Raw genomic sequence first — 27,217 nt, forward strand, 5'->3', positions numbered from 1 at the left:
CTTCCCCCACATGGGAGGTTAGAGGGATCTGCAGTATTCTGAGCTCTGGTAAAACAGTTTCCCCTGAGGGGAGGCTTTGTCAAGAAGAACACAATGCTCTGGCATATTTCAAAACTCTTCCCTGCTCCTTCCAGAAGCAGAAGACAATTTTCCTCTAATGTTTCTATTAAATATATTATAAACATTTAAATATATTGAGTATTTACTTTAAGGCCCTGGTAGAGTTCTTGGAGGTAAAATTCACAAAAATGTGCCTGCCGGCTCCCTGTAGCTAGGCTCCCCTAATGACTTATCCCTATGACTTTTATCCACAGTGAAGCTCCAGGAGTTTGCTAATTATAGGATTTTTTTTCTACCATGGCACTGGTTCCTGTGGCCATTTCTACTCACATATTTCTGCTCCAACAAGTTTACAATTCTCAGAATCTGCCTGTTTATCTACAATTTTGGAAGCACTAGTTGCCCTATGACCATGCTTCTCTGATGGAACAAAGAACAATTGTTGATTTTTCAGTTTGTTCAGCTTTTCACTTAGTAGGATGGTAAACTCCTCACATGCTGGACTAGAAATAGAAAACCTCAGTATTTTTCTTTTAGGATTTTTTAAAAACTTTAAAACCATATGTCATCCTAGAAATATATCACGTCTTCTTTTGCAAATATGTATGCGGAAATAGTAGTGACTAAAATTCTGTGATCACAGTGAGCTGCTTCTCAAAAAGGGTTTTCACAATGTACAAATAAAGCTTTTAGAAGACACTGGTGAAATAACCTTTAAGACATATCAAAAAAGGTGTAGACTGACCAAGGTGTTATATATATATTTATAAAAACACTTGCCTTTTTGTAACTCCGATACCTATCAGATTGTATTCATATATGTAATACAGTTATAAAACAAGTTGAAGTTCTGGACGAGAATATAATTAGCATGCTAAATTCACATTTATAATACTTTTGTCAGCGTGTATGTTTACAGAATGACCTGTGGTCTTTTGAAGTCACTGCTATCCACTATTTAAGAAATGATATACATTATTTTTATAGGCATGGTACATTTTATATTTCCATGTACAAAACTAACCTTCAGTCAGTATGTTATAAACTGAAATCCTGAAGAAGTCTCAATATTGTTCCTAACTAGTACCAATCTCTGTTAATTTATATCCTGTTCATATATCAGTTTAAGAGGAGTTCTCTTAAGGATATTAGCCTGACTTTAAAGATGGTTTAATTTAGCATGTAATCAATATCTGAATAAGTGGACTTCTGTATTCACTGAGTAAAGAAAATAAATCTGCAAATTTCTCTGAATTTCCTAGACTCATCAACTTTGCATTCTTGTAGACAATCTTTCATTTTCAACTAGACTTTATTTCCTTTACTTACTAAAATGACTCATTGTTATCTCAAGTTTTTCAATAAGCTTGACATTTTCTTTAAAGATTAATCCAGGAACTCATCACTTTAGTAAACTGTACACAGCAAAAGGCAATTTTAGAACATTTTTCTTCAGGGATTAAAGACAGGTAAACTTTTTATCCTTTGTATTGGTGTGTTGAAATGAACTTCTTTTTAAAAACAAAATATACATCCTTAAGAGGTCTGAAAAGCAGAATTCTTTTTTTTTTTTTTTCTACAACATCTATTCCCTCAAGGAATATTTAAAATTTGATTTACGGAAATAAGGCCGAAATAATTTTGCTCTTTGCTATTTCACGTTCTGATAAATATTGCATAAAGTATAAAAACAATCTGTAAGTAACCCTGAATTCAGCCTTCAGAGTTCTGAAATATTTCTCATAAACATTCAAGCATTTCAATAAAATACTATTGTTTTTTCCTTGAAAGGAAATAACAAGGTCACTTACAAAATGCAATGAAACAAATACTTAGTTAATATCTGTGATACACTGCAAGTAGTCATATGAAAGCGAAAGTTGCTCAGTTGTGTCCAACACTTTGCAATCCCAAATTCTCCAAGCTAGAATACTGGAGTGGTAGCCGTTCCCTTCTCCAGAGGATCTTCCCAACCCAGGGATCAAATCCAGGTCTCCCACACTGCAGACGGATTAATACTGAAGTGGATATCCTATCCCTTCTCTAGGGGATCTTCCTGACCCAGGAATCGAACTGGGGTCTCCTGCATTGCAGATGGATTCTTTACCAGCTAAGCTACCAGGGAAGCCCATATGTATATTTAAATTCAAATTTTGAAGTTCAGTGAAATTTCAGAAAACATCATTTTGCCCAAGTTATTCTTTCTATAGATGAGGAAACAGTAATAAACTTCCTGCCCAGCATCACATGAAAAGCTAAAGAACTCATTTAAAGTCAATAATGTATTTTTGCAATACCAAATATGTATTAATTCTGTTTGACCTGTCTGAAAAACACATGCTATAAACATAGGAAGATGATAAGCCTTGGAAGAATATTAGAAAACAGACTTCCAAAACAGGTAAAATGAAAGTCGCTCAGTCATGTTCGATTCTTTGCAATCCCACTGACTACTGGACAGGGACCGTTTTCTAATTTTTTTCCAAAACAAGTAAAGTATATGGAAATGAATAATGACATACAGAAGAAAGAACCTAGCTTACTTCTGTAGGTGACTGTAAACGGGCAAATGTAACAATGGCAGCAAGGACCAGCATCGTTTATCAAGAAACTGTTGTAGCTTGAGAATTGTACCTTGGTCACAGAATTGTGCAGCCATTAAAACAGTTTCACTGCCCCCAAAAGAATCCCCATGCCCACTATCACTCACTCCCCATTTCCTCCCAATCTCCTCAGTCCTAGGCAACAACAACAAAAAGAATTGTGCCTTGGTAACACGACTATAAATTTTAAGAATTTCAAAGGATGCTTCAGTAAGTTACATGGTGAAAAACTACTGGCTTCTCTTATCTGGCTATGTGGTCACATATAATTATGTCAATAAAAGATATTAAAAATCTTAAACCAACTCTCTGATTTTACAAAATTCTCTATATTTGGAGGAAAAGAAAAGAAAGAACTACTCTATCAGTTTATACTTCGTTTTACGAGCATCAAGTAGAATATTAATCATTATGAGTTTTTATGCTATAAAAACTTTGGAATCAGAATTCCCCAAAAGTACAGGTCCACATTCAACAAATAGCTATTATGGGCTTACAATGTTTCAGGTGCTATGCTAGGCAATGGTCAAAACACTTAAAACAGAAAAAGAACTTCTAACATGAAACTTACAAATCACACTCAAATTCTACTAGACTTTAAGCCTTAAATGATAAAAACAATAGTGAGAGAAAAATGCACTCAAAACACTATGAATTTATATCCCACCCTCCTCTCAATTAATTAATAAAGAGGGTATTTCAAAACTTTTGGAAACTTCATTGAAGAATCATCTATCTGTAATTATTTCTCACTATGAAATAAATGTCAAGGACACTTGAGTTCATAACTAATTTTCTGAAGGATATTATCTCATCTTGATAGAAGAAGCTAAAAGATACTGAGAACAGTGCCATTTCTCCTAGCTGGAAGGAAGTTGGTAACCACACAACTCAGAGAAAGGAAGCAGAAAGAAGAACATATGCATTGCTCATCTTTTAGGAGGTTTTAGCTCCAAAAATCTACTCATAAATTAGTTGTTTAAAACTTAAGGTAGCTTTTAAAATCCTGTTTGTATTTGAAAGTAGATTTTTAAACACATAGGTACCTGAAATACTATGCAATTACAACAACATCAGAAAGGAGTACAGTTGCCAGTATGTATGACATTTTAGCTACAAATGCTTCCTTGGCCCTAGAAACTCCTGGGATATTGTGTCAAACAGAACACTGGTAGCCTTAAAGGGAAAGCAGTAAAAATAAAATTATATTATTGCCCCTTTACTCACCATTTTATTCATATATATATTCACCAAATATTTATTCAATGCCTACCACATGCCAGCCACCATTCTAGGTGCTGAAGCTATATGTGACCCAAACAATGCCCTTGTTCTCATGGAACTCACATCTTCTGGAAGGAGCAGAAAATAAATTAAAAGAAACTTTTCTGGTCACACCTCCTGGCTTGCAGGATCTTAGTTCCCCAAACAGGGATTGAACCCATGCAGTGGAAACTCAAGAGTCCTAACCCTTGGACCAGAAGGAAATTCCCAATTTTTGTTTTTAAAGCAGCAACAAGTACTCTAGCAAGTGATGATAAACCTAATGAAATAAAATGAGACAAGGTTAAGTGTGGTGGTTCTGTTAAATGGTTATGGGTTTGTTTTTCCTTTTGGCCACACCACATGGTATGTGGGATCTTAGTTTCCGGACCAGGGATTGAACCCATAACCCCTGAAGAGAAAGCACAGAGTCTTAAATACTGGAATTCCAGGAAAGTCCCTGAATTTTATTCCTGGAAAACTAACACTCTCAAGGAGAGATTAGAAGTAAAGGAAGAAGCAACGTAAGTGGATACCTAAACAAAGGTTGTTCCAAGAAAAGGAAATAGCGAGCGCAAAAACCAGGAGGAAAGAGGATGCTCATTTTGCTGCCTGGACAGCAAGACAGCCATGGCTATCAGAATGAGGGAGAGAACTGGAAAGAAATGGAATCAGAAATGTAAATATCAGCTGAGATCTTGGAGGCTACAAAAAAAAAAAAAAAATCATGGCATTTACTCTGCATTAAATAGGGATTCATCAGTGGCTTTAAGCAGAGGTATGAGCTGACAATGTTTAAATGATTTAACTTTTATTTCTGAATTTGGGTAAAACACCTCGGTAAGGTGAGGAAGGGAGGGCAAAGTCGGAAGCAGGGAGATCCATTAGGATGACACGGTTATATGCAAAGTTAGACACGATGGTGGAGAAGGCAATGCCACCCCACTCCAGTACTCTTCTTGCCCGGAAAATCCCATGGACAAAGGAGCCTGGTGGGCTGCAGTCCATGGGGTCGCTAAGAGTCGGACTCGACTGGGTGACTTCACTTTCACTTTTCACTCTCATGCATTGGAGAAGGAAATGGCAACCCACTCCAGTGTTCTTGCCTGGAGAATCCCAGGGACGGGGGAGCCTGGTGGGAGGCTGTCTATGGGGTCGCACAGAGTTGGAAGCGACTTAGCAGCAGCAGCAGCAGCAGACATGATAGTGGCTTGCAAGAGTGTGGAAATGGTGAAATGATAGGAAATGGCAGAAAATGGGTCAGATTCTGGATAGAGTTCAAAACTAGAGTCAACAGACTTTGTTGAGAGATTGAATATTTTTATCTGTCTTTGCATTCCCTCCTAAAAGTCCCACTTCCCTAACTTCGGGGAATAAGCTTTTTTGAAAAGAGTTATCTAAAGAAGATGAACCATATTTATTTCAGATATCTCATTAACCAACACTGGATGGAATGCTATATCAATGCACCAACGTCTCCCAAGTTCTGAGGGAAAATTACTTTGAACATGGAATTCTATACACCATTATTTTATCAATTAGCTCTGAGGGAAAATTCAAGGCATTTTGGACATGCAAGGACTCAGTTTTCCTCCTACACACCATTTCTGGACAAAATAAATAAACTGTGGATGTAAATCAGTGAAAAGAAAAGAAAGAAAGAAGAAACTACCGAGAAAGACATGGAACTAAAGCAATGGTGGACCTAACCAGGAGAATAATGAACGAAAACTAAATCAGAATAGAATAATCAGAGAGCACAGAGAAGAATGAGTTTAAATAGAAGGTATATTTCATTCACCAAGTGGTTAATTAAGAAACTTGAAAAATCATTGAGACAGATGAGAATTTTTAGCTGGCCCCATTTGACAGATGGGGAAGCTGATTCAGAGAGGCTAAAGCTGCCGTGTTGTGTAAGGATATACACAGCTTATAAGAAGGCAAGTCAGGATTCAAAAATAGATCTTCCTAACTCCAAAAACCAGACTGTTTGTGAATTCTCCAGTGCTCCAGTGGTTAGGACATCATTCTTTCACTGCCAAAAGATGCAGGTTTGATCCTGGTCAGGGAACTAGGATACCACAAGGTGAGCGGTGCAGCCAAAAAAACAAAATAAAAACGAACTGTTTGATGGAATCCAACTGTTTAGGAATGAAAACTGACATTTTCCAGTCCTGTGGTCACTGCTGAGTTTTCCAAATGTACTGGCATACTGAGTGCAGCACTTTCACAGCATCATCTTCCAGGATTTGAAATAGCTCAACTGGAATTCCATCACCTCCACTATTATAGTGATGCTTTCTAAGGCCCACTTGACTTCACATTCCAGGATGTCTGGCTCTAGGTCAGTGATCACACCATCGTGATTATCTGGGTCGTGAAGCTCTTTTTTGTACAGTTCTTCTGTGTATTCTTGCCACCTCTTCTTAATATCTTCTGCTTCTGTTAGGTCCATATCATTTCTGTCGTTTATCAAGCCCATCTTTGCATGAAATGTTCCCTTGGTATCTCTAATATTCTTGAAGAGATCTCTAGTCTTTCCCATTCTGTTGTTTTCCTCTACTTCTTTGCATTGATCACTGAGGAAGGCTTTCTTATCTCTCCTTGCTATTCTTTGGAACTCTGCATTCAGATGCTTATATCTTTCCTTTTCTCCTTTGCTTTTCACTTCTCTTCTTTTCACAGCTATTTGTAAGGCCTCCTCAGACAGCTGTTTTGTTTTTTTGCATTTCTTTTCCATAGGGATGGTCTTGATCCCTGTCTCCTGTAGAATGTCACAAACCTCCATCCATAGTTCATCAGGCACTCTGTCTATCAGATCTAGTCCCTTAAATCTATTTCTCACTTCTACTGTATAATCATAAGGGATTTGATTTAGGTCAAACATAAATGGTCTAGTGGTTTTCCCTACTTTCTTCAATTTAAGTCTTGATGAAAGTGAAAGAGGAGAGTGAAAAAGTTGGCTTAAAGCTCAACATTCAGAAAACGAAGATCATGGCATCCAGTCCCATCACTTCATGGGAAACAGATGGGGAAACAGTGGAAACAGTGTCAGACTTTTATGTTGGGGCTCTAAAATCACTGCAGATGGTGACTGCAGCCATGAAATTAAAAGATGCTTACTCCTTGGAAGGAAAGTTATGACCAACCTAGATAGCATATTAAAAAGTAGAGACATTACTTTGCCAAAAAAGGTCTGTCTAATCAAGGCTATGGTTTTTCCAGTGGTCATGTATGCATGTGAGAGTTAGACTGTGAAGAATGCTGAGCGCTGAAGAATTGATGCTTTTGAACTGTGGTGTTGGAGAAGACTCCTCAGAGTCCCTTGGACAGCAAGGAGATCCAACCAGTCCATTCTGAAGGAGATCAGCCCTGGGATTTCTTTGGAAGGACTGATGCTAAAGCTGAAACTCCAGTACTTTGGCCACCTCATGCGACGAGTTGACTCACTGGAAAGGACTCTGATGCTGAGAGGGATTGGGGGCAGGAGGAGAAGGGGATGACAGAGGATGAGATGGCTGGATGGCATCACTGACTCGATGGACGTGAGTCTGAGTGAACTCTGGGAGTTGGTGATGGACAGGGAGGCCTGGCGTGCTGCGATTCATGGGGTCGCAAAGAGTCGGACATGACTGAGCGACTGAACTGAATTGAACTGTTTAGGAGTTGATTGATCTATCAGAAATAAGGAGGCAATGAACACAGATTCTAGGGAAAATATGGTGAACAGCTGAAAAAGCCAAGAAGATGGAAGAGAAAGCTCATATAGGTGAGAACACTAAGAAGGAAGAAATTTCAGTTACAAAGGAACACAGCGAAAAAAAGAATAGGGTGAGGGCTTCCCTGGTGGCTCAGTGGTAACAAATCTACCTGCCAATCCAAGAGACATTGTTTGATCCCTGACACAGAAGATTCCGTGTGTCATAAAACAACTGAGCCTGGGCATCACAACTACTGGGCCCATGGAGTCGAAGCTACTAAACACACACCAGAACTACTGAAGAAGCCCACATGCCTAGAGCCCATGCTCTGCAACCAAAGAGCCACCGCAACAAGAGGCCTGCATACCACAGCTAGTGAGTAGCCCCCACTCTCTGCAACTAGAGCGAAGCCTGTGCAGCAGTGAAGACCCAGCACAGCCAAAAATAAATACATATTTAAAAAAAAAAAAAAAAAGGATGAGGGAAGCAGAAATGAAAAGAGACAAGCCAAATGGCCATAGTAAAATATTCTATAGGGTTTAAGGATAAATTTGCAAATAGGGAGATGTCAAAGATAATTCAAAATGTGTAGGGAAATTATTTAATCCGACATCTTGGTTTCTTCCTTAGTAAAATGAGGATAATAATAGCACCAACAAAAATAGATGATGTAGGAACTGAATAAGATAACCTCTGAAAGTCCCTAGTATGGTTCTTGACACAATGTGAAGACCTAAGTTATTATTGGCTATTACTAGAATGATAAAGCAGAGAAGGCGATGGCACCCCACTCCAGGACTCTTGCCTGGAAAATCCCATGGACGGAGGAGCCTGGAAGGCTACAGTCCATGGTGTCTCTGAGGGTCGGACACGACTGAACGACTTCCCTTTCACTTTTCACTTTCATGCACTGGAGAAGGAAATGGCAACCCACTCCAGTGTTCTTGCCTGGAGAATCCCAGGGACGGCCAAGCCTGGTGGGCTGCCGTCTATGGGGTCACACAGAGTCAGACATGACTGAAGCGACTTAGCAGCAACAGCAGCAGAATGATAAATATCCCATTATTCAATTTGAGGCAATGGTCTTCACCTCTCTATGCTGCCATTTTTTTCTAGTTAATGCAACAGATAGTCTCTAAAGTTTCTGTTTCTTGTTAATAATAGTCTATGATTCTATTTTTGAAAATAAGCTACATTTTTTGCAAATCTGATGAATGATTTATTGACATATTGAAGTAAATGTGATGGGAATCCAGGGAGCAATATCTTATAAGTAGTGGGCAATGTCTCTAGCTTGCATAGCTAGATCTAAAACAGAAAAACATACTCAAACACACGCATACTCAAACATACACATACATGCATACAAAATTAAACCCACAGTCCAGAACAATCCGTTAAAAGTTCAGAGATAGGTAGATAATGTCTTGGATAATTTGTTACAAGGAGGCAAGAGTTTGAAACAAATCTTTTAAATGTCCATAGTTTGTAATAAAGCATTTATTCACTGAAAACTATATTTTCCTTGTTTATAACATGTTCCCCCCTCATCCTTTGAGGTCTTTTCCATGCTTAAAATAGTTGCTTGCCATTTAGTTGCATGAATACCACCATGCTATTATCATATATTTTTCCAGAATTACCATTCACTCTTTTTTCCCCTTTATCATTGATTCTACCAGGTAAGAAGGTATTTTCCTCTGTATTGTTGTAGACATAGGCTACGTTTACACAGGTAACAAAGCAGTTCTATACAAATAAATCCAGTGATTTTGAAAAGCATTTCTATATGTAGTATGATTGGCCTATTTTCACAAATAAAATTGAAATGATGGGTAAGAAACAATTTTAAAGTCGGAGAAAATGGCAGCTCTAGCGCCAATTATCTGTTCCCATGCACCTGTGCGGTAGTATCATTAGAGCTGGTTAAACTGCCATAAAAGCTTCCAAAAGAGTCTGAGTCAGCTTGGTTACGAAAGAGAGTGACACTCTTGTGAGCTCTGTCACCTCTAGTCCCTGGATACCAAAGCGCTTACTCACTTGTCCGGTTAAAAGCTACTATTTTAAGTTCAAAGTAGAAAGCTCCTTTTGGGTGGTAATGATAGCTTAAAATAAACAATCCAGAGCTTGTGGGGTGAGGGGAAAAGCCTGCTTTAAGCATCTACTCTATTTCCCCTCCAGGCACATTTTACCACAATCGGTTCGTTCTTATTCTCTATCAATATTCATGACCCAGGTCATTAAACAGTTTGTGAGACACAGATCACCCCTTCCCCCACTGCTGCATCCCTGGTGTTCAGAATTCTGGGGCTGTGTGTGTAAACATGAAAGCCATGGGTGCTTGACCACATGGGAAGGCATCATTATGACCTAGGACTCCTACGCTAGAGGGAACACCCTGGCCAATTTTAACATCACCACACCAGCTGTTTGTTTTTATGTGTGAGCGCCTATATGATTCCTCAACGGTCTTTTAAGGAATCATATAAAAGTAGTTTCTATAAAAGACCCTGGCGATTTTGTTCACCTTCACAATATTTGGGAAAATGCATGACATCAATATTTTTAAAATTTTATATTTGTAGATAGTTTTACTATGGTTTAATTAATCATTCCTACCAAAGAGAAATTAACTCAGAAGTCCCAAAACTTTTTGAGGGAGAGAACACACACAAGCATGTGCAAACTCATGCTCTCAATAGTTGGTGGAGAGAGAAAACAACCTAAATTCCCACACTGCATCTTGCTCGGTATCCTTCACATTTGATCTACCACTTTAATCTTTTATAATACAGAGACAATTGCTGTTCATCTCACCTTCAGGAAGGAAGGCCATCTATTGAATAAATGTTTACTGAATGCTTGCAGCTTCAAGTGAAACAAAAATAGTTATATTTAATCCCTTTCTTAGCAGAAATGAATCAACTTATAACCTTTATCAAATTCTGAGCAGATTCAGTTTATAACCACATATAATTTACTGTCCAATAAAGGTATAAGAAGAGAGGAAAATGGTAATGTTCTAACATAGGCTAAGATCATCCTTGTGAAAGCTCAAGAGTGTTCAGACATGGTACTGCTTTTAGTAAGAAAGTATACTCGTAAGTAATTTCACACAAACTTTCACTATTTACGCGTAAGTAATTTCACATACACTTTCACTATTTGAATTTAGGGCAATTAAGATAAATACACCATCTTCAGGTCAAAACAATGATAAGCATGCAAATAAAAAATGAAAATAATTTTTAAAGCCTATAATCTAAATTCACTAAATCTTAATGTATTAAAAAACTACAATAACTTATAACCACTAAATAAATTATATATCTTCAAATTTAGAAGGAAATTTTACTCAGCAAAAAAAAATAGAAAATGTCTATTCTCAAATTTCCTTATGTTGGTTAAATTAATCACTCTCTTGATAATTTCTTCTAAAAGAGAGCACATCCAGCTGTTAAACAGATCAAATTTAATTTCTAAGTCTCATAGGTAAATAATAGACTTGAAGACATAACCTCTAAATTATTCCTATACCAAACATTCCTTGGTGTTTGGTTTATCTCTTGGGGAGAAAATTTTTTATTTTGAAAAGTTAAATTCCTTCCATTTACAGTACCACATTTCAAAGATTCTGATCATTCCTCTTTTTAGAAAGATAGTGTGATTAGAAAAAAAAAAAATCTATGAAAGAAGACTTCAAACAGCCCAAGTTTTTAAGTAACTACAAGTTTTTTTTTTTTGATGATTTAATTTCAATTCTTTGTTAGGCAAGGTTTCTATTTTTGGATAACCAGTGACTGGTTGGAATATTTAAAATATGAGTAAATTTTGAGTCCTTTTTTTGTATTGCATTTTAGGGTCCTTTTTGATCAGAAAGGACTCAAAATTTACTCATATTTTAAATATTCCAACCAGTCAATTTACAATTTACAATAAAAAAAAAAAGGCACCAGGAACACAGGTACACAGGATGAGACACAAATTCTTGGGTGTTTTAATTATTTTTAACTTGAGACTTTAAAAAAAATGATAAGTATAAATGAAAAACTCTTAAAAGCAATATGGGAAAAGAAGAACAATTCCCTAAATATTGAAATCTAATTTTAAAAAGAAATACCATGTCTTGATACGTAACTTAAGATGGAAGAGGGCTGAGGGAGGTGTGATAATGGAAAATTTAAGAGGGAGGTGAGAAACGACAGGAATGGGTACAACTGAACTGGGTATGGAGGATGATCAAACAACCGTTTTCCTGAGTATTCTGTGGTCAGAGTGTCGAGTTACCAAGTCAGGTTACCAGTTCTCTTGCACCTGAAGTTGCTTACAAATAAGAAAATATTTTTCAAAAAAAAAAAAAAGCATTTGTGAGACTGGGTGGCAGGCATGTGCATTTCTGTCACAAGTGGCAGAAGTAAATTACAACCAGAACCAAGACACAATTTGCCCACATTTCGAAAAAACACACAGAGAAAAGTTTGGCATAACGGATTCCGTTTGCCGCAAGAGGGGGCGGGGAAAAGAAAAGAGTGATCCTATACTAAGGCACAGCCTTTGAGGCGCCGGCAAGTTGCATATTGGGTAGATCCTGACCTAGACTTCGGTGAACTTTGATGCAGGACCCCATCAGAGCCAGACAAGGGCTCCCCCATTATGAATAAAATTGTTCGGTTCCTCCGCGCCCACGGACACACAGAGCCCGTACTCTCAGCTGTTACATAAGAGTCTCTGGAATCCCTGGATGGTGTTTGTAAATAGCGCTGCCATGCGCACGGAACCCACGTGGCAAATGTTGATGTGACCGCGTGTAATCGCAAGGCGAGAAAGTGTCAACAAGCTCCAGAGAGAAACCTCCTATTTCTTTGGCCCTAAAAAAAGAGCATGTGAGTGTCAAGGAATTATTTATTAGGGAGGTTTTTTCTCTCTCCCTCCAACCCCTGCCCCGTGCAAAAAAAAAAAAGAGCAGTGCGAAGAACTGGAGAACATGACCAATCTCCATGACATTTCTTTTCTTCTTTAAGTAGCTCCTGACCTAGGACATGATCAAAATTAACTGCCTGCCCAATTAAATTTAGGGCAAATTTTGTAATCTCAACAGTGAATTCTGAACGCACTTTCTACCTCCTCTCAAAACTTGTTTTTCTTATTATGAAAGATAGCATTACACAACTACTAAGACACTAAGGAGGCAAACTGTTTGCAAAGTAACAATTCTACATCCAAATAAAATTACAATATGATCCTTTCAGAGGAAAGTATCCAATAACTTCATTTGAGTGAATGGAAGTACAATTTAGTTTTCTACCTTCTTCTTATTTTAAATTTTACCCTCACTATACTCATTGTATCTTTTACATGGGTTTGTTAACAGAAAACAATCTCTATTCCTAAAGGAGGCCAAATTCTTACCTATATTAGAGGAAATTGACAATGTCAACAACTAAGCCTTTTATTCCTACATATGAAAAGTTTCCCATAATCTTCAGGATACTTGAAACATGACAAATTATAACAATGCAAAAATACTGATGCAAATTGTCAGTAGTAAATTAAACTATTTAAAAAAAATACTGACTTCAGCAAAACCTCATGCATATATTTTAGTCATTTTAAAATACCATATCCTATATCTTCTATATGCTTGATTAAAAATGTTGTTTCAATATATTGAAATTTTAGTTCCCAAAGTTAACCAAATGTCCTTTCTAATTTTGATTTCTGGTAGAATTACATAATTATGTCATAGTTATTTTACCTTTATAAGCTATTAGTAAAATGTTTACTAGCTTTCTTTTTGGTCAATATGTTTTTCTCCAAGCTATAATGTGGTAGATAATTCAAAAATTAGAATACACCTTTGTTTTCACTTCAATTTTATATAGTATAACTTCACAGAAGGAAAAAAACACCATTTAGGTGAGTAGATTACAATAAAGATAGATGAAATCTAGAATGCAAAGTTTAGAATGTGTGCTTTCTTGCTGAACTATACCTGCTTCTCTTTTACAAAAATAATTTATGTGGTGAGTATTTTTAGGTTGGAAGATTTGTTCTTCCTTCATGCTTTTTAAAATTTTTTCCTGTTTTAATAAGAAAATAATTGACATACATCACTGTATGTTCTTCCCTCATGTTTGAAAGTATCCATTTATGGTATTTTTTTCCTTTTATTAGTTATGTTTGGCACATGAAAGTATGAATATAAAGTAAATTAATATCCAAATAACTGAATTCACTTTTTAAGAGGCTCACTCTAATTTTATGAACTATCACTGTATTTGCAGAAATGATTTCTTGTTCTGTTATGATGTAAGCAGTAAGACAAACAAAAGGCTAATAGTGATCCAAACTAATTAGTGGGAGTCCAAAAGTAATCCTTTTAATACAAAAATCATGAAAGGTTATAAAAGAACTGACAGAACTTTATAGCCAATGGCAAATATGAAAATTCTGTGACTTCAAAGTAAGAGACTTCAAACAAAAATGGGAAAAGTGCTGAAAGAACAAACATTAAAAAATAAATTAATAGGAACAAGACAGCAGGTTAGTGATGGAATCCGGGTGTGGTATCATTGCATTATTTTTAGATTCTTGTGCTTTACTTTAGAATCCACACAGCTAATAATTAAGGTACTTTTAAAATAATAATTAAGTACTCTTGTTTCTCAATGCAGGCAGGAATGAAAAATAGGAGAAATAACTCAGAGATAGACCACATATCCTCTAGGCTTCACTATTACTATTTAAGCCTTTTTTCTTATCCATTGCTAGATTAAAAAAAAAATCAATTTGAGGAGAAATAATAAAAACTCTAAGAGTTGGGTGAAGAGTTTCCATTAAAGTGTAATCTAATCATAGAAACAATATTTAATACTCTATCAAGAAAAAGACATGATGAAGCAAGTTTTAGCAATAACTAATGAATCATGACAACTGTAATTAAAATGATCATTACTTTGTGACATCCACAAATTTAATAAATCTCAAAACTGCAAAAGTAGCAAGTGAAAGACATCAATAGTATGTATGGTACACCTTTGTGGGAGATCTACTGTCTATGTTTGATCATGGGCAAGTCTGTTCTCTTTGAAGAGAGCAGTCATTCCATCAGTAAATATCCACAGCCCACTGTTTTTCTTTTGAATATAGTGTATCTTTCATGGGCTTCTCTGATAGCTCAGTTGGTAAAGAATCTGCCTGCATTGCAAGAGACCCTGGTTCGATTCCTATATTGGGAAGATCCACTGGAAAAGGGATAGGCTACCCACTCCAGTATTCTTGGGCTTCCCTGGTGGCTCATCTGGTAAAGAATCTGCCTGCAATGTGGGAGAACTGGGTTTGATCCCTGGGTTGGGAAAATCTCCTGAAGAAGGGAAAGGCTACCCACTCCAGTATTCTGGCCTGGAGAATTCCATAGACTGTATAGTCCGTGGGGTCACAAAGAGTTTCACTTTCACTTTAGAAAAGCAAAGATGGAGTACTACACTCAAATTCAGTGAATAGCTTTTTGAATATAATAAAAATAGCATGAAAATCTACTATCAGCTGAGGTGGTTCAAAAAGTGTCACAAGAAATACGAGATAGTAGAAGCAAATAAGCTACTCATCTCTCCCATAAGAAAGATTAGACCTGTATTCTACCTTATTGCTTTCCATAACAGTCACTGGACATGGAACAACAGACTGATTCCAAATTGGGAAAGGAGTACATCAAGGCTTATATTGTCATCCTGCTTATTTAACTTATATGCAGAGTACATCATGAGAAACATTGGGCTGGAAGAAGCACAAGCTGGAATCAAGATTGCCGGGATAAATATCAATAACCTCAGATATGCAGATGACACCACTCTTATGGCAGAAAGTGAAGAACTAGAGTTCTTGATGAAAGTGAAAGAGGAGAGTGAAAAAGTTGGCTTAAAACTCAACATTCAGAAAACTAAGATCATGGCATCCGGTCCCATCACTTCATGGGAAATAGATGGGGAAACAATGGAAGCAGTGACTTTATTTTCTGGGGCTCCAAAATCATTGTGGATGGTGACTGCAGCCATGAAATTAAAAGACGTTTGGTCCTTGAAAGAAAAGCTATGACCAACCTAGACAGCATATTAAAAAGCAGAGACACTACTTTGCCCACAAAGGTCCGTCTAGTCAAAGCTATGGCTTTTCCGGTAGTCATGTATGGATGTAAGAGTTGGATTATAAAGAAAATTGAGCACCAAAGAATTGATGCTTTTGAACTGTGGTGTTGGAGAAGACTCTTGAGAGTCCCTTGGACAGAAAGGAGATCCAACCAGTCCATCCTAAAGGAAATCAGTCCTGAATATTCATTGGAAAGACTGAGGCTGAAGCGGAAACTCCAATACTTTGGCCACCTGATTCAAAGAACTGAGTCATTGGAAAAGACCCCGTGGCTGGGAAAGATTGAAGGCAGGAGGAGAAGGGGATGACAGAGGATGAGATGGTTGGATGGCATCACCAACTCACTGGACATGAGTTTGAGCAAGCTCAGGGAGTTGGTGATGGACAGGGAAGCTTGGTGTGCTGTAGTCCACGGGGTCACAAGAGTCAGACATGACTCAGTGACCTGAACTGAACAATCACTACATCAACTTCTTGATGGGTTAAAAGGTTCTAACAAGAGTGTTTAAGTTGAACCTGGCACAAATATACAACAAACCCACAAGTAAATGCTATAATCATACTCTTAAAAGGTATCTCTGGGTCATTTCTATAGCTATTCCTTGAAAAAGAAATGACTACAGTAATTATATGAAGCCAAGACATGTCCTCATTGAGTATAACAACAGGCACACGTTATTAAAGCTGAAAGCTTCAAGATCACTGGCTCTTCCCCCGGAGCTGTTAACAGTCATGGTATCAAGGTAAGGGACCCAACTGGCATCTTTCTCAACAGGATAAAAGAGAAAGAAGTACTGCTTAAGAAGAAGAATGTTTGGTATCTAGAAGTATATAAAGTTAGAAATTAAAATGAAGCCAACCCCAAAATAATGTGTCAAAAATAATGTCCTAATTTCATAAGGGTTATTCCTAAAAATCTGAACTCATTTTACCATTAACAATCTGTAAAATTTTGTTGGTGCTTCTAAAGACTGGCTATATGTTGCAAAACATGGAGAGCCATCAATGTTCAGATTCTTTTTCCCACTTGTCCTGGCATCACAAAGACTTCTGCCGACCAGTTTCTTTTCTCAAACTGATTTCACATGTATATTGTTAATAATGCTGCTATGAATATTCAGGCACAAGTTTTTGTGTAGATAGTTGCATGCATTTTAAGTCTCCTTTTATGAATTTCCCTACATAGCCTATGTTACCGCTACATGTTTATTATTAGTGGTGATATAGTATAGTGGTTACTCCAGTATTCTTGCCTGGAAAATCCCGTGGACAGAAGAGCCTGGTGGGCTGCAATCTATGGGGTCACTAAGAGTCGGACACGACTGAGCAACTTCACTTTCACTTTTCACTTTCATGCATTGGAGAAGGAAATCGCAACCCACTCCAGTGTTCTTGCCTGGAGAATCCCAGGGACAGGGGAGCCTGGTAGACTGCCGTCTATGGGGTCACAGAGACACGACTGAAGCGACTTAGCAGCAGCAGCAGCAGTATAGTGGTTGAAAGACTGACTCCAGAGACAGACTGCTTAAATTCAAATCCTAACTAAGACATGTACTGGCTGTATGAACTTGGGCAAGTTATTTAATCTCACTGTGCATTAGTTTCCTGTCCAGAGATAGGGATAACACCACCACCACCTATCTCTAGAGTTGTGATAAGAATCAAATGATGTAACCTGAAATGTCATAAAACATTATAACAACTTAAAATATTTGAATAAACAAAAACCTATATTCTGATACACATTTTGATAAGGCATGGTAGCACAATCACATGATTGATGAAGTAAAACTGTGTTAAACTTCTGTTTTCAGGAGGGAAAATGTTTAAAATTATCTGATCAAATGATTAAATTATCAATGATTAAATTATCTTTGAAATGGTATATGGAATGAAATATACACATACACAGACATTCAAGTCAAATCTGAGTAAGGTTGGTAGACTACATCAATGTCAGTCTCCTGACTGGGATATTATACTATGGTTTTGCAAAATGTTACCACTGGGGAATACTGGACAGAAAGTCCATGTCCAATTATTAGTTCATTCAACGGCATGTGACTCTACAACTAGCTCAATAAAATTTTCAATTTAAAAATATAAATTTACAAAACATCATTCAACTATATGCTTATAATGGATGGCTTTTATGGGACAACTGCCATAACCTGTAGAAGTTACATTAAGGAAAAAGCAGCACCATTGCTTTCATCTCTGGTATCACCAAAGACCTTTTACTTTGCTTTTCTCTTATGCATTGAGAACAGATTACACATTTTCTAGTTAAATGACATTTTTTAGCTACTTCTACATCATTCATTGTATCTTTCCCCCCTCAGCTTTTATTTAGAGTAACTGACATATAACATTGTATAAATGTAAAATATACAATGTAACAATTTATAATAGGTATATATTGGGAAATGACTACCACAATAAGGTTAGTTAACACATCCATGACCTCACATAGTTATGAGCAACTTTCAAATATACAATACAGTATTGCTGGCTATAGTCACCATACTATGCTTTCAACCCAGCACTTACTCATTTCATAACTGGAAGTTAGTACCCTCTGAGCACCTTCACCCCACAACAAATTCACCCCTGACCCCCAACAAATTAAACCTGGACCTAGTAGTATACCAATAGATTCTATTAGGGAATAAAAAGACATAGAACATAACTTTTTTTTTTAATTTATTTATTTTAATTGGAGGCTAATTACTTTACAATATTGTAGTGATTTTTGCCATACATGCACATGAATCTGCAATGGGTGTACATGTGTTCCCCATCCTGAACCCCCCCTCCCACCTCCCTCCCCATCCCATCCCTCAGGGTCATCCCAGTGCACCAGCCCTGAGCACCCTGTCTCATGCATCAAACCTGGACTTGAGATCTGTTTCACATATGATAATATACATGTTTCAGTGCTATTCTCAGAACATAAATCTTTCAACAGACATAAATCTAACTTGAAAGAAGCATTTATGGTATTTTTAGTGAAGCAATAACTTCATTTTCTGTCCTAAATTGTCCTCCAAAACACTTCATCCCAATTCACTCATCTTTTTACTTAATTCTCAGATTATCCAAAGCTTGAATTCAAGTCACTTTGAGGAACAACCCTTAGTAAGTATAAAATGTTGATTTCCAAATTCTTAATACTGCAGGTAGGTTGACATTTTCACTGAATTTATTTTTATACAAAATATTCAAAATCCATCTACCATCTATCTATACTTCTTGAAACCTGGTGCACTTAACTGCATTTCATGACAAGTGGAAAAGGTATAAATGAAAGCTGATAGAATTTACTATTTTGGAATGGGCAACCAAAATCTATTTTACTGAGAAAGTATTGTATGTCTATCTTAGGATTTTTCTGCAATGCACAATTTAGGATAAGAATAATGCTGGAAATAAGCAAAGACACACAATTCTTTTTTGGCTGCTAGTCATAATGATTCAGGTGTATTGCTTTACCCTCTTCCTTTCTGAAACTCTTCTCTCCTACAACATACCAAAACAACAGATGCACTATGTAACCTTCTTAAATAATGCCACAATATTCACTGAGTTTTGGCAGTGAATCAAAATAGAAATTGGAGATCTAGACCAAGTAAATACTGTATATTTGGCAAAATCATTTGTGGTTGTGTTCTTCAACACAGTTTCCAAGATAACCACCAGCTCTACTTGGCAACCTTACTCTCCCACAGTTAAGACTCCATTTGTAAAGCTGGCTTAAGAGATATTTTCTTGCTACTGGCTCTGGTGCCATTACTACTCTTCAGAACTACTATGCAGTGATGGCCTAATAGTTGAGAAAATGTTACTTTCATGAACCAACACTGACAGCTAGCTGATCCAAAGTTTTAACCTGTCTCGGCCTAATAGTTGAGAAAACATTACTTTCATGAACCAACACTGACAGCTAGCTGATCCAAAGTTTTAACCTGTCTCCATGACTCAGAAAGATTAGAGTGGAACAGTCTACACAGTTGTTTACAAAAGAAGTCTCTTCCTAGTGAAGATGGCTAGGTAAGACTATTAAATTCTTCTAACTAACGACAACATCAACAACAAAGACAACAATTGAACTCTTGTAGTAGAAGGAATTAGGGCAAAGAAAAGCAGACTGAACACTTTCTAAATACTGGACATTCTAAAAACTGTGAAACATTTTGAGAACATTTTATGGTAATTTCTTGAGAATTCATAAGAATATACTAACTTGGATTTGGGGCAGGATGAAAAAGAAGGTGTTCTGCCAGGTGTTTCTGTGAATCATAAGAACTTCTTAATGAGTCAGCAAATAAGGAAATACATTTCAATAGTGACATCTGGCTTACAGCACTGTGTATGGGTGGAGCACTGGAGAAATTGATAGAGAAATTCTAATTCCAACAAGTGAAACCAAAACATTAACTCCAGTCTTTGTTATCTAATATAAGTCTAGTGCCCAAACAGAACTCTGGAAGTCTGTCATAACAACTCCTGGGCAGCCGCATTTCACCTGCTGGGAGTGCCGCGGACCTGCCAATGTCTATGCCCATGTGCCACTGAATCAAAATCCTATCAATTCCGTTGGCTCCTGGCATGGACCAGCACGAGGCCAGACCTAATCAGAGCCCTAAGAAGTTTGGTAAATGTGTGAATTTAAACAAGACAAGAGACTTCCCTTATTCCAAGTTAATTTCTCATTAAGCATAAGCTCAATTTTTAAACATAAGCAAAACAATATTGTAGTTTAAGAAAAACTATCTATCTTATTATTCTCCACTATGACTCCACTACAATTCAATTACCCAAAACAGGTCAAGCTGTGAAATTTTTGAAGAATCCAGGTAGCACTGACTTTCACAAATTTGGTAAACAAAGAGCTGAGGTTATATCTTTCATTGTAAACTATTCCATAGTAATTCAAATAATTTTTCTAATAAAAGAGAACACTTTTATTTGGATTGGTGAATAAAATGTACAGGTCCTTATAATCATTGAAGTCCCTTATACAATATTCATTAGCAGCTACTTTCAGAAAAGTCTAAATTGGATGCTGGGAAAGAACAGGCCTTCATGGTCACATTCAAAATGATTAACCAATGTAGATATTCTTATTTATCAATGTGAGCAATAAATATTACATCTATTATTAGTTGAATAGCCTGAAGACAGTATATACAACATTGGAAAAGTCCCCCCAAAATAGTTAAGATACTACTCTTGGCAAAAGGAATTATATATTTTAAATTCTGAATTGCTGGGATAATTAACCACAGTTTTCTCAACAGATAGTAAGCATTTCTGCTAAACTCTTTAAGTGTTTTCTTTATTATCTGAGGACAAATAAGAACAACCAAATGAGCTGTTTCTATTCCACAAAGATGAGTAACATGTCTCCCTTGTAATCATGCCTCTACAACAATTAAACTTAACTGCTTTCCAGAGATCAAAATGTAGAGTTACAAAGTGAATTACTAAGAACAAGTAGTTTTGGAGATGGGATTTATGGAACAATGTCCATTATTGCGTTTTTTCCCCCATCCATCTTTTAATCATATACATGACTTCTAAACTTGTTTGACTTTCCAATCCTTCAGTAACACTTCTCTGTTTAATAGCATTAAAATATCAGTATTTATTATGTTGAAATGTATATTCTACTTCAAACCTATTATGAAACACACAAGCAAACAAGGAAAAGAATATAACTCCCCTCCAGTATTTCGACTTTCCATTAAAATGCAAATATAATGATTTCATTAGCCAAGCAACAATACCCACAGCCTTAAATCAAACCAAACCACAGCCAGTATCTTTCCTATATACATTTCCAACTGTCCCTAAGATAGAATCTTACTTTTATGTTGGATCATTTATTGATGAATATTTTTGGACTTGGATTTGTCATTATCTATCCCTGATTGGAGAAAGAAAAGCATGATGTATGATTTGAGATTTTAAACTGTGGCTCTATTCTACTCCCTAGACAGGCAAATACAAAAATATTTTACTAAATTTTAAACGACTGGAAAATGACCCCTTTTCAATTCCTAAACAGTACAAGGAGGAGGAGAAAAACTCACTCAATACAATTAAAAGTATGTCATGAGGGCAACAGCCTGTACATTTCACTTGTATTTCACATTCGACCTTCCCAGCGGTCTATCCAGCCCACACTTTATTTTGCCACAGATAGAAAACTCTCCGTAGAAACTTAGCTTAGTATCGCTAGAAAAGCAGCCTCCATGAAAAAGATTCATCAAGAGACATGTATGAGTGAAGGAAGAAGGAGAAAAAGGAGAAGAACGGGAGGAGAAAAGGGACACACAGAGAAAGGTAGAAAGATAAAAAGACCAGAGAACTGCGAAAAAGAGAAATTTGGATGAGACTGTTAGAAATCTGCTCTCTGCTTCTCCGTTTTTTCACTGGGATTGGGTTTCATTTCTTTCTGCGCCCCTGACCTTGCAGTCTTCCAACTCTCCCCTCTCCCCCCGTCCCCGCGCCCGCCCGTCTGCCCCCTCCCCCGGCCTGCGCCTGCCTTTGTGTCTGCCTGTCACTTACCGGTGAACCCGACGAAGCTGATTTGGGAGAAGCACAAAGCCAGGATACAGATTTGCTCACAAATGCTCTCACACACGTTCCCCCACGCTGGAAGGTACAGCCCATGGCAGAGCTGATGTACCTTGAGAAAAGTGGGGTTCGGGTCTTGTGTGGGGAAGCCAAGAAACTATTCTTTCCTCTCTCGGCTCCGCAGCGCTAACAAAACCCGCGGACTTCAGGGGGGGAAGAAAAAAAAAAACAACAACACAACAACCCCCGACCGAGTGGACTCCTGTTCCACTCGCCCTGACACTCGCTGAGCGCGGCCCCCCGAAAAGGGGACACGGGGCAGGCAGAAGGGGGCGGACGCAAACGCACACTCAGATCCAGACCCCCAGCGGAGAAAAGGGTCGAAAACCACTCGCTCCGTGTGCTCCCCAGGGGTGGGTGAGGATAAACCCGGGGCTCGTCTGCCTTCCACCGAGGGAGGGGGTGGGGGAAGATTCAAGGAAAAAGTCGTGCCCCCCGACAGCTGAACTAGTTTAGAAAGGAAAGCAGAGAAAAATCACTTTCCGGAGGATAAAAGGCCGGGAAAGCGGCCGGCCGGACTCACAAAGGTAAGTTTTCTGGGTGAGGAGGGCACGAGCATTAATTAACAGGAAAGAGAGGAGAACACACAACTACAGGTTTAAAAGGGGGTGGGGGGGGAATTAAAACTATATTTGTCAGCCATGTTGAAGAGGCTCCAGTAATTTGTGAAGCTTCCCTTCTTCCCTCTTGGTATTTGCGGGTGACACTGCAGGCTTTGCTCCCCAGTCCCTGTGAGCCCGAGAGAAAGCGAAGGGGAGAGGAAAGGGAGAGTTTCGCGGCATAAGAGAAGCGCTCTGACCTCGTTCTCGTCCCTCAGCCTTGCAGCAATCCAGCAGTTTGCAGTCGGGTCTCCTTTCTAACAAATCCTAAAGGGCAGCCATCTTGCTTCCTTCTGCTTCTCTACGAAAGCAGCCTAGCCTCCGCATCAATATTCATAAGGCAGTTTGACGTCTGTTCTCATCACTCGGCGGGGCTGGCGTCTCGGGGCGGCCGCGGCAAGGGGGCGGACGTGACTCGCATGCGAGCCGGGCCTGGGCGCGCGGCGCTCGCGAGGAGGAGGCGGCGGGGCCGCCCGAGCTCTGGCCGCTGCCGCCGCCGCCGCTCTCCGCCTCCTCCTCCTCCCGCTTCTCCGCCTCCTCCGCCCCGCTTCCTCCTCCTCCTCCTCCTTCTGGCCTCCTCCTCCTTCCCCTCCGCCCGGGCCTCCACCGCCGCCCCGGGGCTCTCGGCCCGGACTCCCCGGGAATTGGCTCCTCGCCCCGGAGCTCCCGGCACAAAAACCGGAGGCACCTGGGGCTGATCGAAGGGGCGCACTCTCGAGGCTGGGACTGGGGAGCCAGGGAGGGGAGCAGTGCGCCCGGAGGAGCGCGGGGGAAGGTCCGGACCCCGGGACCCTTGGACGGGTCGCCACCCAGGTGGAGGCGTGGGACTGGCGCGACGGGGGAGGTAGCGTGGGTCCCTGGCAGGAGGGTGCGAGACCCCAGCTGAACCTTTTAAACTTTTTTTGGTATCGTACCCACCGCGACCTTAGGGTAGATGCGCACCTCCCTAATCCCCAGTGCCCGCGCGCCCGCCCCGACTCCCACCTCCTGGCAGGTATCCCCGCGCACGCCCCGGAGCGCACCCACCTTCGCCCGCGCAGGCCCGCACCCCAACCCCTGGTAGGTCCACTCGCCCCGCCTCGCCCCCGCTTTGGCATCCTCTCCCCACGGTCGTTTTAATCTCGCTCTGCAGAAGCACTCCCCAGTTTCTCAGAGGGCATGCCCTTAGTGCTTTAGGGGCCTGTAGTCTCAAGGACTCTACAAATTAGGAAATTGACCGAGGCCCGCTTCTCACCGCCCCAGCCCACCTTCTGTTTACTTTGGCCACGTGGGCTGAGAAGAAGGATTCACGCAGATCCGAGAGGACTTTCTCAACAGTGACTCCTTACTTCTCCCTAAATTCGGTCGTAAGAAATAAACCTGCAGTTTCTCGCGTAAGAGCCTCTATTTTGCAAAAATGTCCAGCCTTATAATTAAGTAACGAAGAAATCGACCCGTGAAGAACTAAACTCCGAATGACGGACTCTCGATTTTCCCTGACGTTCGGGATTCTATAATCACTCGCATCCGTTGACAGTTTTTCTTTTCTATTGCCGAGTAGATTTGCTTCTCTTTTTAATGCTTTGTTAAAAAGAATCATCATTTATGTTGAAGATGAGATAAAGAACAAAGCCCATGTGAATCGTTATATCAGATTGATAGTTTTTGAGATTCGCCCTCTCTTAGAAGTTCTCACGTTACTGGCATTAAAATTTTAGATAGATTTTGGGGGGCACATCTGTTTTGGGATCGCTACATTGTGACCAGGCTATTCTTAAGTCAACACAAGTTATTTTGTATAGCTCACATTTTTTGTCCGTAATTTCTTTAAGAAGTTAAGGCTTTACCCAATTTTATGAGATCGGAATATTTCCTCTTTGAAAAGGCTTTAAAAAGGCAACTCTTTATATGTTACGTTGTTACAAAGAAGAGCGTTTAAAGTGTGTTTCAATGAAACATTGTTTATTCCACTTTGAGACAAAGTTGACTTCGACTTCTGGTTTCGAACTTGTCTAAGCAAGATCATTCGTTTCCCTAAGCATTCATGTAAAATGAATTTCCATCTTTTTTAACTGCACACGAATGTCTTTGAAGTCTTGGTAATTGCTAATGAGCTGTAAGCTGTTTAAGAGGTGCCTTGTAATTTGTTTCTCAAGTCCCAAAAATAAAGTTTCCTGAAGACTGTGACCTACCTTTGTGTCCAGCACACAACAGCAGAATTGTGGAAAACATGGGCTTTGGAGTCAGACCTAGATGGATCTTGACTCCACCCCTTAATAAATGTGTGACCTTAAGCATGGTACTTAACTCTTTGTGTATCAGTGCCCTTATCTGTCAAGTATGAAGTGGTAGTCTCTCAGTGGTGTGCTACTCTTGGTGATTCCATGGACTGTACCCTGCCAGGCTCTTCTGTCCATGGAATTCTCCAGGTAAGAATACTGGAGTGGGTTGCCTTTCCCTTCCCCAGGGGATCTTTCCTGGGTCTCCTGCATTGCAGGAAGATTCTTTACTGTCTGAGCCACTAGGGAAGCCCATCTTAAAACAGTGTGTTGTGAGAATTAAATATGACACTAAGTGCCCAGGTAGTTATTATTAATACTATTACCGATCATAAACTCTCTCCTTCCAGGAGTTTTTCTTGCTTGACTAGAAGTATATAAGTAAATATATGTCTTCTTACATTGAATAACATGCGGCAAATATTGTACTGACATGAGTTTGATATGACTACCTGAATGCTCCCTTACTTATGTGTATGATAATTGGGGAAATGATCTGTAGGGTCACCTCTTTCTCATTTATCTTTTAAATACCTCCCTCTTTCTGTGTTGTAACAGGTGGTTCTTGTCTGTCTGGAATCACACTTGACTTGCAGTTGGTTTTGCGACAGGCCCTGAACCTTTTCTTGCCAACTTCTCTGCACCCCACCCCACCCTTAACCACCATGACATTTTGTTAATTTGAAAGAAAATTCCTTACTCCTCTTGGCTATTGTGACTTTTCAACAGCAAAAGGAAGTAAAATTCTAAGTCTACAGGTATAAAATATTTTAGTAAAATTTTGTACTGTTGATAAAAAAAAAAAACAAAACACCCTCTTTCTTAACCTCTATTTCTGGGAAAGAAAAGCTAGAGTGCACATAATCAGCTGTTTACTAAATATTAGTGCACATTTGTATGAGTAATTCAGAGCCAGCTTTTATTAATTGTGTGCATTCTTGAGATTCCTCCTCTTATAGGTGTGGATAATGTGTTTTTAAAAGATAATTTGTTGTTTTAACAACAGCCAATTGTTACCAAACTCCTTACCATTTCCCCCCCTCCAACTAGAAAGACCAGCTCTGCTTCCACACAGAAAAATCCTTGCTTCCTTACCAGAGAAAAAAGACTAATAGAACAAGTTCCACGACATGCTATTCTGTGTTAGAAAATTGACTTGATTGGCCTGGGCACCTGCTGTCTAACTCAGTTGCTGGTCTCTAAGCCTCTTAGGGTGGAGGCAGCTTCCTGTCTGCTCTGTCCTTTAAAGAGCTGACAACAGCAGCTTGCTTTACAATGCAAATTTCTTGTACTAACAAAAAATAATAGGTTATTCTTACTTTCCTCCCCTCCTGCAGAATAGGAAATTTTCTTAAGGACTTGACTTTCTCTTTAACAGAGAGAAAAGAGTTGTGGTACATACTCCTTTGAAAGAATTATAGTGGTTTAACAAAAACATTAAATTATGGCCTGTTGTTTCCCATCTCCAAAAACATATTTCTGAAGCATGACATGATAAAGATTCTCTGCATGCTTAAGAGACAGTTGACCTTCAAACAGCACAGCAGTCATTGTTGTGAAGGGACTTTCTTGTTTCTTTTGTCTAGTGACATTACTGCACACCATACAAGGTATCTATTTGACATAAGTGGAATGCCAGTTAAAAAAAAAATCTCCAAGAGATGAAACATTTAGAACACTTTAAATTATTGATATACATTGTTACTAATATAAATAATCATTGTCTAAAGCCAAGGATCATAATATTATGATTCTCTTTTGTTAATGTGATTTTTACTTATTTTTTTTTTTCCTGACCTTGTTTCATATGGTTAATTCCTCTTTCTGTAATTTGGAAATTTTTAAAGAAATAGATACAAATGATATAATCCTAGCACTCAAACCAAATGTGTCTACTGATTTAATGGGGGTTAAAACAAGATGTCAGATGAAACTCAGAAATCTAA

General features: G+C 38.7%; 1 protein-coding gene across 3 annotated transcripts in view; it reads right to left on the minus strand.

Annotated features, from left to right (window-relative positions):
* The window catches only part of TET2 (tet methylcytosine dioxygenase 2), a 145,339-nt gene extending 121,897 nt beyond the window's left edge, over positions 1 to 23,442 (minus strand). For 2 of the 3 annotated variants that reach the window (XM_006076382.4, XM_006076381.4), the window contains exon 1: positions 23,214 to 23,442. The gene's annotated coding sequence lies outside the window, so the exon portion shown is untranslated. The other variant, XM_025290339.3, reaches the window with a different exon arrangement.
* Between the last annotated feature and the right edge of the window lie 3,775 nt (positions 23,443 to 27,217).

The sequence above is a fragment of the Bubalus bubalis genome, chromosome 7 (assembly GCF_019923935.1).
Source record: "Bubalus bubalis isolate 160015118507 breed Murrah chromosome 7, NDDB_SH_1, whole genome shotgun sequence".
NCBI lineage: Eukaryota > Metazoa > Chordata > Mammalia > Artiodactyla > Bovidae > Bubalus > Bubalus bubalis.